Below are 11,234 nucleotides of genomic sequence, written 5' to 3'. Positions count from 1 at the left end.
TCAAACATCTGGATTTAATGTTATGTTATGTTAGGTGAAGAATACAATGCGTGCAGTGTAACTTTCTCCATTCTCCTGTAACGTCATTCTTCTCAGTCCCGAATATTTTCCTAAGTACCTTACTCTCGAACGCCCTTAACGTATGTTCCTCTCTCAAAATGAGAATCCAAGTTTCACAACCATATAAAACGGCAGGGAAAATAACTGCTTTATAAATTCTAACTTTGAGTTTTTTTAAAAGCAGATTTGATGACAGAAGCTTCTCAGCCGAATAACAGCAGACATTTCACATATTTATTCTTCGTTTAATTTACTCTCGAATGACATTTACATTTGTTACAGATGCTTTTGAATTTTGCCAGCTTTTCAAAGGATAAATTTATAATTTTTATATTTCCGTTATGTACTACGTTGTGATAACAAGACAATCATATAGGTACTTTGTTTTCTTGGGATTTCCTTGCGAACCTAACTCAATTACTAATACTGAAATAAATAAAACTAAACTCCCCACTGCTTAGTTATTAGCCCTTTATGACCTGGATTTTTTTCATAAGAAGTCCAGAAGAAACAGAAAAACAAAAAAACAAAAACAAAGCAATTCTCTTCCTAATAACACCTGGCCAAGGAACTGACGGATACTGCACTTTATTGGTAAAGAACGAAACTACTTCTGAGAATACCAAATGGAATCATCAGGAAAATCATATGAGTCAGAGATTACAGAAATGTTAGTGATTCCAAATGGACTCATTCGAGGGGAAAGGATTAAATCAGAGTATTGGCTTTATCTGCACTCCCGTAAAGTTTGACACAAAAACCAAAACTGATATAACATTTTTTAAACTTTAAAGTGGAATATCGGATGGGTATAGAAGAGATGGGAGATTACTATACAAAACAGAAGTAGATTTATTGCTTCCTGCCTCAGTTCTCCTCCTAAGCCGAAGGATGATTTGAAGGCAGCTGAATTTCCTGCCTGACGGTAGCTTCAGTTGAGTATTGAAAACTACCGGTCCAAGCCCCTATTTTCCATACTTTTCCTTAATCTCTCCTTCTCTTCCCTTTGCCATTCATGATTCATGGAATGTCTGCGCCACTCAACTGAATCGAGCTTCACTTACTTATGGCTTTTAAGGGACCCGGAGGTTCATTGCAGCTCTTATATAAGCTCGCCATCGGTCCTTATCGTGTGCAAGATTAATCCAATCTCACCTTCCTCAAATCCATTTTAATATTATCTGCCCATGTACGTCTCGGCCTCCCCAAACGTCTTTATCCCTCCAGTCTCCTAACTAACATTCTACAAGCATTTCTGAATTCACTCATACGTGCTACATGCCCAGCCCATCTCAAACGTATGGATTTAATGTTCCTAATTATGTTAGGTGCAGAATTTAATGCTTACAGTTCTGCATTGTGTAATTTTCTCCATTCTCCTGTAACTTCATCCCTCTCAGCTCCAAATATTTTCCTACGAACCTTATTCTCAAACACCCTTAATCTCTGTTTCCCTCAAAGTGAGAGTCCAAGTTTCACAAGCATACAGAATAACCGTTTATGCAGTATATTTGTTCTATAAATTCTAGCTTTCAGATTTTTTGACAGCAGATTAGATGATAAATGCTTCTCACCCAAATAATAACAGGCATTTTCCTTATTTATTCTGCGTTTAATTTCCTCCCAAGTGTCGAAGAGCAAAAGAACTTACTTTCATGAATAAATACAGTGTATCAGTGCCGTAATATATACATGAACTCAATATTAGAGATACAGAGAAAGGTTTGATTAAGTTCCTTTCTTTGCTGATTTTTGCGTCTTGAAAGTATTAATCATTTCGTCAGTAGAAATAAAAATTGAAAATTTTGACTTAGTCCCTTTCTAGAAAGTGTAATTCAACTGTTACTCCAATATATCTACCTTCACTATGTATGTGAAATCGCAGATTTTGAATTTCCACATCTGCGCGCAGTTTGAAATATTGTATAAAGAACGTTTCAACTATAATACATTTTTATATTTAAAAATTGTATTTAGCAGTAACTACAGTGGAGCAGTACTTCAGTAGCTCCATCCGAATGCTCGTCGTTGTAATCGTATAAATTTTCCTATTGGTAGGTCGAGTGTGAAGACCAACATAAAAGGGATAATAACTCTTTTGTAACTTTATATCGAATATTGGATATGTTACAAATCATATATCCGAGCGCTTGTTAACTCTGAAATAATAGTTTGTACATAGCAGAATTATGCATATTGCGTAGGACTACGCAAAAAACTTTCTTGTTTTATCTCATAGGTGTGGTACATATCATTTTTATCATTTAACAACTTTTACGAGAGATTTGTAAGTTATAGTAGTGCCAGGTAGGTGTTTAAGATCATCTTTAACATTTTACATGAAAAATTTGTTTCACCAATCTAGTGTTTTAGACAACAAATGAAATGAGGAACATTAATTTTATTACTCTTGGAACAAATGTCACATGAAACGTCAGTGCACAATTTCACAGAGATGATGTTATTGAATGTTTCCAGGGGGATTTCTAGACACTCAGACATTTCATGTCCTGCACGAAGTCCTGATTTGTCTTTGTGTCATGCGTTTTTGTGGGGAATAGAGCACCCATTCCACGTAGTCTAGACGGTCTTCGTGAAACACTGGAACAGTTCCGCCCAATGTAACAAGGGATCAGTGTGATGCCGTGGTCACTAGTATGATAGAACGTATGCAACATGGCATACATAATGGCGGAAGACATGTAGAACACATAGTTGTACCACAGTCTAGTATATACAGTCACGAAACTCAATACGTAGTAAATATGCATCCATAGATAGTTGCTAACCACTAGGATCGCTACTATCGCCTCATCACAAACTATGCGAAATAGTACCTGCACAGTCTATTGTTACTAGTACCCTCATGAACTCAAGCTTCGTGACTGTATGTACAGTAGTGGCAAAAGAAACCGGACCGACGGAATAATCAAAGTCCCCGAAATGAGCCACTGCGCATGTCACGCCCGCATTCACAAGATAGCGAGTAATCTATTGAAATTGTTGTAGATTCCACTGCTAACGTAGCCCATTTCGAAAGTCATTAGAAAATAAGCTGGTAAAATTCATGTTCTGGGAATAATAAGTTAATTAAGTAGTAAAATATCGCTGCAATCGAAAAGTATTGGGAATAAATTTGAATAAAGGACAAAAAAATTTTTCTTCCCAGACAGGATTCGAACCACGAAAGTTTTAGTTAGGCCTACCAGTCTATCGTGCTGTCACTGTGCTACGGAATAACTTGATAACAAACGTTCCTTGAGAGTCTGTCATACAACAAGTGATTTAAAGGGGACTACGTCCTACCAGTAGGTTTAATTTAGGATTAATTACACGTAATTTGTATTACTTGTGAAAACAAACGTTTCCGTTACATCCCTTAATTTAATTTAAGTATCACTGGATTGAGAAACTCGCTACTAAATCACGTTATATTATCTTGCACCTTATCACAAATTTGTAGTCGATACAGAATGCTATGAACAAATTCTCCTCAAAATGGCCGCTGCTAGAGAAACACGTATCAGACTGACAGCTCTGCTAGATGACGGATATTCCATATCTCAGGCTGCAGATAGGCTAGGTATGGCAAAAACTACTGCGAAGAGGTGGACTCGTCGATACTTAGAAACTGGGAGGGTTGAAAGACGCCGTGGATCTGGGCGTCCGCGAATTTCAACGGGAAGAGAGGACAGGGCATTGCTCCGAATTCGTGAGCGTAATCCTTTTATGTCTGCAAGTCAATTACAAACGGCCTCTCGATTCCCTGGAGGCCGTAAGACGGTTGGCAGTCGCCTTAAAGCTGGGGGTATTAGGAACTATAGGGCTGCTCGTAAACAAACTCTTACAGAGGAGCAAGCCATAGACCGCCTGGCATATGCTAACAGTCTAGATGGGGTCGAATGGGGAAGAATAATCTTCACCGACGAATCCCAGATCTCGACTAGTTATGCAGGACCTGTTCGTGTTTATCGCGAGGCTGGCCGACGGCACAGTCGTGTTTCTGTGGCTCCAAATGCAAAGCAGTGGCGCATTAGCGTCAAATTCTGGGGTGGATGTCTCGAGAAGGAGCAGGAATGCTACAGCGGATAGATGGGACTCTGCGCACGGATCAGTATATTCATATTTTGCAGCACGTGTTTTACCCTTTCGCCCGTGAACGTTATCCAGATGGACCATTATTGTTCCTGCAGGATAATTACGCATTACACAAGTCGATGGACGTTCAGAGATGGTTGTCGGAGAGGCCAGAGATCGAAAAGATTGCTCTGCCTCCCATTTCACCTGATATGAACGTTATCAAAAATGCGTGAGCCAGACTAAAAGGAAGGACGCGCAAACTGATTGCAGACAGACCACCTCGGAATCGTGACGAGATCTGGGAACATGTTCTTGACGCCTGGGAGGACATCTCCCAGGATCTTGACTATTTTCGGAGGCTCATCGATTCCATGCCTAGGCGAGCAGAAGCTGCCAGAAAAGCTGAAGGCTATTAGACAAAATATTAGTAATTCAATAGCCTATTTTATTTCATTATTTTTTTGTATTTTTTTTAATTTTTCAAATATATGTTTTATTTTGTTAGATGAAAACCAGATGCATCTTCCAAATAAATATTTATTTTTTTAGGCCAAATAATAATCCACATTTTGTTTTACTAACATGAAATTACGTCCATGAGCTGTGACAATGAATATTACTGTCGTATACCTAATAAAAAAAATTGCCTCTCACGGGAAACGAACATGCGACCGTTTGCATGATAGCGGCGGGCCCCAAGCACCAGAGCCATTCAATGAAGACGAAAACAGTAGCCAGCTGCGTGGCTGTTATTCAACTGTACAGGTGGTTTCGGGTCCAAGGAATATACACCGACGCTCTGGAGTGAACAAAGCTCTGAAATCAGCTACAAGAGTCGATCCGTTTTTTTTTGCCACTACTGTACTAGACTGTGGTTATACGATAGGTGGTGTGTTGTTTAAGAATGTTATCAAAGTATTTCGGTTACTTTTTTTTTTCACCATCACCCTGGAGTACAAAGTTGCTTACAGTTTTATATATTGAATTCTTACGTCTGTAAATCTAAAAATGATTTTTCTTCTGAAGAATATTATATCTTCTATTCGGGAATTCCTCTCTTGAAATTCTATTAAGCATTGGAATTTGAATTGCTAAACCACTAGTTTAATTTACAAAACTTCCTTCATTAGAGTTCTGCCACATGGACGGAGTGATATAGACAATTTGAAAATGTATAATATTACAAAAGTCTAATATAAAATTACAATGTGTCCAAGGGAGGTAGACAGATTATTATGTTTATGAGCAGCTCAAATGGTAAGTAATAAAATATAACGTTAAAACAACATTGTTATAATGAAATTAACTGCTAAAAAGTAATTAATATGCTCTAAATTATTAGAAAATGTTTAAATTCTTAGACCTCAATTCAATAGACTGTTGCTATAACAAAGTGAAGAGTCCTTTTACTCATTATATCGAGATGAGAGAACAAAATCCCGAACATAATAGGGTATACGCAGATAATCGTTTCTGGTAAATCATAACTCTTGCTTTGTATTATGCCTATGGTTTTTAGTCTTATCAGTTAAGATATTATATTAGTACATTAAATACACCTACAGCTATGTGTATTTTATTGTCCTATTTCCTCAGAATAGGACATTGTAACGACAACAATAATGCCTACTGGCAGAATAATGAAAGTAACCGAAGTATTTCATTTCATGTTCTACATTCTATATTGGAAGTAATACTAATGCAAATGTAAAATTATTTTGATAATACCTTGCAAGATTATAAGTTTTTCTCATATTTCTATGACATTAATTGTTAGTTCTCTTGATGATTTCGGTAAAAAATTATGATAAATAGATATAAGTATATAAAACATATATGAACTTAATATTTTTGATAGCTACTAGTATTGAGAAAAATCATACACCTCGTAGGCTATAAGAGATAATATACTGTGTAGACCCTAATTCTTATCTGTGCAGATTTTACGAGTATCAAAGATAGTACGGGTACATTGGAACGAAAGTTTTGTCTCCTATTTTTTCTGAGAAACATTAATTGCTAGTCTTAAGTGTTCATACATTTTTAATAAACATTCTATTTTTCTAAGATGTCGCGCGTGCGTCATCTGTGAACGACACGCTGTATTCCATCCTGGTAAAACTCCTATTCCGGAGATCAACACAAACACTTTGTTTTAGCTCATCGTCATTCGCAAAATTGCGGCCACGAAATTCATCCTTCAAGGGACCAAAAAGACTATAATCTGACAGTACCACATTTGGACTGTGTTCACAAGTGTGTAGTAACGGTTAGCGCGTCTGGCCGCGAAACCAGGTGGCCCGGGTTCGATTCGCAGTCAGGGCAAGTTACCAGGTTGAGGTTTTTCCGGGTTTTCCCTCAACCCATTATGAGCAAATGCTGGGTAACTTTCGGTGTTGGACCCATTTCACCGGAATTATCACCTTCATCTCATTGAGACGCTAAATAACCTGAGATGTTGATAAAGCGTCGTAAAATAACCTACTAAAAAGATTTGGATTGTAAGGAAAGTGAGGAATAATGGTCTGGCCTATTTTTGGAATTGTTCCCTTATATGCGAACTGGTGTGAGTCTTGCATTTTTGTGGAGAAAGGTAATGTCAAAGCGTACGAATGCGAACTTTCAACGTGTGTATGTTTCCACATATCACTCTGAGTTAATTGCAGTGTCTCCATGAAATCCACAAAAAACATCCTCTATTTGTCCCATAACAGAGTCGTCATGACTTTAGCGACAGTCATGCTTTTGAATTCCTTTCTTTGCATGGTGAAGTCATATGGTGCCTTCCATCGACAGTCTCTTGGTGTCAGGCTCATAATGCTAGATCCAGCTTTCTTATCCTGTAACGATGCGTGACAGAAAAATATCCCCCTCATCAACATAACGCTCCAGAAGCTCCGAACAATTATCTTTCGGGATGTGTTTTGGTCGTCTGTCAGCATTTTCGATACCCATCTGGAGCAAACAGTTCGCTTAGAATTTCTTCATTGTAATCAAGAATTAGTTCATATTCAATGTATGGTTTCAAAGATAAAGTTACTCTCCTTTCGTATGTAAAAAAAAAGGAATAAATCCCTGATGTTAGTATCTAAAACACACTATGGCAGAGATGAAGGTGAGAAACTGGGAAACCAGAAATAGTTGCATTTTATAACAATAATAAGGTGGCGTTGACCTTCTTTTTCATTAAAAAATGCTACTTAATCTTCAGAAAAAGATGGCTAGGAAAACGGTGGCCTTTTGTCACCTTCTACACGTTTGTGAATATGAGCACAGTTAACAGTTGTATGAGGGGCAGTCAAATGAAAACGGATCACCATGCGTATACCTCACCTCGGGCAAGTTAGTACCATTGGTATTTAATTGAACTGACACCTGGTGTCGACTGGCGAAAGCACAGTTACAACCTCTGCTTACACACTAGTCGTTCGTTTATTGTGTTGGAAGTGAGGTTAGAGATACGTATGTTCGTGCAACATCAATAATTGAGGAAGGTAAAGAAGAACAGCGAAATGTAGTGCGATTTTTTACTACTGAAGTAGTACGAGGACAAGACGTCAATCGTTGCATGTCTGCTGTTTGCGGCGAACACAACATGTGATGTTCGCGTGTACTGGAATGGCACAAGAGATTTCGAGAAGGACGCGTGTCACTGCAAGACGATGCTCGCCCAGGACAGGCTCATCGTGCCATCACTCCTGCTATTATTGCTGAGATTGATGGTCTTATACGGGGAAATCGACGGATCACTGTATACGAACTTCGTCGTTTTGTGGGAATAAGTGACAGTACCGTAGACGTCATTGCGACGAAGCACCTGCATTACCGAAAAATCTACGCGAAATGGGTTCCACATCAGTTGACGGAGGAACAAAACAAAACACATGGATTCTGCTCCACCGAAAAAGTCAAAAGCAATGCACACAAGTTCCGGTAAAGTCATGTTCACATTCTTCTTCGGTTCTAGGGATCCTCTGCTTGTTGAATTTCTCGAGTATGGGGCCACAATCAAAGTACAGCGTTATGAAGAAGGTTTACAGAAACTGACACGCGTCATTAAGCGAAAACGCCTTGGAATGCTATCGAACGGCGTTATCATTCTTCATGATAATATCCGTCCACATACTGCCATCTTCATGAGGTATACGATACAGAGATTTCGTTGAGAAACGATTCAACAGCCCCCCTATAGCCCAGATCTCTCCCCATGCGAATTTCATATTTTTTTAGAGTTGAAGAAAGGCATTAGTGGACTTCGTTTAGCATCAGACGAAGAAGTATGTGACTGGGTAAAGAACTGATTCTGTAAACAGTCCACAAGCTTTTTCAAGAATGAAATCGATCGTCTTGTCTCGCAGTGAGATAAATGTATAAACAGTTTTGGATATTATTTTTGAGTAATAAATATGTTCTATTATACTTTTTGGAATCTCACCCGTTTTCCATTTGACTGCCCCTCATATTTCATTTTGTTACTCTATTTTAAAAGCAGTCCAAACATTTCCCGCTAGGTTACAATTAAGACAAAAAGAATTGCTCTAAATTGATGTAATCTCACCACACCGACTAAGCATGGTCAAAATTTCGAAATTTCGGATAGGTCTTAAATTGCGGACCTAGGAAATAGAAAAAGCAAGATGAACCAGATAATGAAGATCGTGTATGTCGCAGAAAGTTATACATTCGATCAGTGGCGGCTGATTGACTGAGGCAAGTGAGGCCGGGCCTCAGTCACTTGGCTTAACAGAAGTCAAATTTTGTGTTTTTATATAATGTATTAGTTATTTGAATGAAGCATCGCTGTAGAAGCATTTTAAAACTTTGTGATGTATATAGACCTGTTTTGCAGTAAAATTTACTCCTGAGGCCAGAATCGCTTGTGCCGGGTCTGGTTGTGATGTATATAGACCTGTTTTGCAGTAAAATTTGTTCCTGAGGCCAGAATCGTTCGTGCCGGGTCTGTCTTCTGAATTCCCTGTATTTTCGCGGGGTTTGAGCTTGCGCTTAAAACGTTGTAGCCGAGGCACAATTCGTCTGGCCTCGTGGCCTGGTCAGGTTTCACTCCTCACATCCATGGGCCGGCCTCAAGGGTAGAGTGGGGTGGGAATAGTAATGGTGACTTGTCTTCCTAAATAGGCCATAAATAACACAAATTCCAGCTCTTTGGCAGGCAGAGACGCACACTATTCCCTCCCCTTATGTCTCAGTTTATGACTTAAGCGAGGGTGTTGTACTATTGTAATTCGTAGTAAAGTAGTGAATCTGGGCCAATGTTGTTATGTATTTCGGGAAAATATAAACCGAAACAAATGCGAGAAATAATGCTGGTGTAGTTAATTCATTGTTAAAGTGTCCTTTTTTCAAGAAGAAATAATATTGAAAGAAAGGAAGTTTTAAATAAAGAGAGAGTCTACCGAGATACCTACGACATCGCTGACAATTTTTCTGACAGATAATCTTAAAACGCGAGTTTCTATTGCATCCTAGTATGGGCAACATAAATGGTTAAGTGGTAATGTGGTGTAAAATAAACTTCTCTGTTGGCCTTGTTCGTTGCTGTCAAGGGAAAAAAAATAAAAAGAACAGAAAGGAGGGGATTTTCAACACATAATGTGGGTTGCTTCATCACACTGAAACAATCACTGAAACTCACAGCATAACAGCTTATTTGGTGAGTGACATTATTATCAATAGTAGGCTAATAATAATAATAATAATAATAATAATAATAATAATAATAGACTAATAATAATAATAATAATACAGTAATCATGATATTAATAATATAACAATAATTAATATCATAAATAAACATTTCCTATCGGAGGCACTTGAAATAGTTGCATCTGGCCTCACCTAGGATTTCGATCACCGGCCGCTACTGCATTCGATCGAAAATGCCTTGTTCCTATGAAAATAGAGTAGAACCTCGTTCATCCGAAATAAAGGGAAAGGAGCCATTTCGGATAATCGATGAGAAATATTTCTGTATTTTGCAAGAATGTTCAAAATGTTTCAATTTACATTTAATCCAATGAGAGACTCCCCCCATAAACGGAAGCACATTTCGCAAGATTGCGGCACTTTCCACACTTCTCACTTCCTTTTTGAACACAACAACACGTTTTCTTTTACCCGACATTGCACTCGCGTAAGTAAAAAAATAAAAAGATACCTGTAACACAACTAAAGTGAATGAGAAATTGGAAATTTACCTCGAATGCGTACACCATAAACCTGTAATTCCCGGTAGGTGAGAGGGGGATGAAAAGAACGTCTCACTAAACGGGACTGGCTGTGCTCGGTTACTATACAACACAAGGGTTTTGGCGATGGAGGTGGAAAACAGATGCAGCATTGCTGTGAGGTCATTGACACTTAAATTTGTAGCCTTGCTAAGGGGATGAATAAAATATTGTAGGATAAACAAAACATTGGCTGTTTTTTTCTGAGACGTTGTTTCGGGTAAGCCGTATTTCGGTTCCTACTTGTATCAGTGTAATACGAACACCCGATACAAGTTCATCAAATTTGAAAGCCCCATTGTCTGGAATGCTCGATGAAATTGTATGTATGATATTTACAATGTTGTAAACATCAAATGAAAATCTCTACGCTTTCAGTGTTTAGTGTGGTACTTGTTTTTGAATGTAGTGTTTAGTTGTATTTTATTTTTTCTCTTTTACCTAGTTCTGCTATGTAAATTATCACTTTGTAAAGATCTGGTATAATTTACTTATAATCAGGGAAAGGATTTATATGTAAATACATATTTACTTATAAAGCTAATATAATTTATATTTTGCATTATCTTTATGTTTCACAATGTGTAGGGTTGAAAAATCCTACTTTTATTTTCCATATTTTTCCATATTTTAGAGTTTAGTACATATTTTCGTTAATTTCCATATATTTTCCATATTTCATATAAAACAGTCCATATTATATTAGGTTTAACAATAAAACAAAACAAAATTCCATTAACTTTTAAAAATACATTTCAACAATAGAGATTTAAACACATGTTCAGTAATCCCTTTAACATCAGAGTTATTTGAAAATTAGCAGTCCTATCAACAATGGGAAAGTAAGTT

Source organism: Periplaneta americana, chromosome 8 (assembly GCF_040183065.1).
Source record: "Periplaneta americana isolate PAMFEO1 chromosome 8, P.americana_PAMFEO1_priV1, whole genome shotgun sequence".
Taxonomy (NCBI): domain Eukaryota; kingdom Metazoa; phylum Arthropoda; class Insecta; order Blattodea; family Blattidae; genus Periplaneta; species Periplaneta americana.
The sequence above is the reverse complement of the archived record's forward strand: the minus strand, read 5'-3'. Positions refer to the sequence as shown.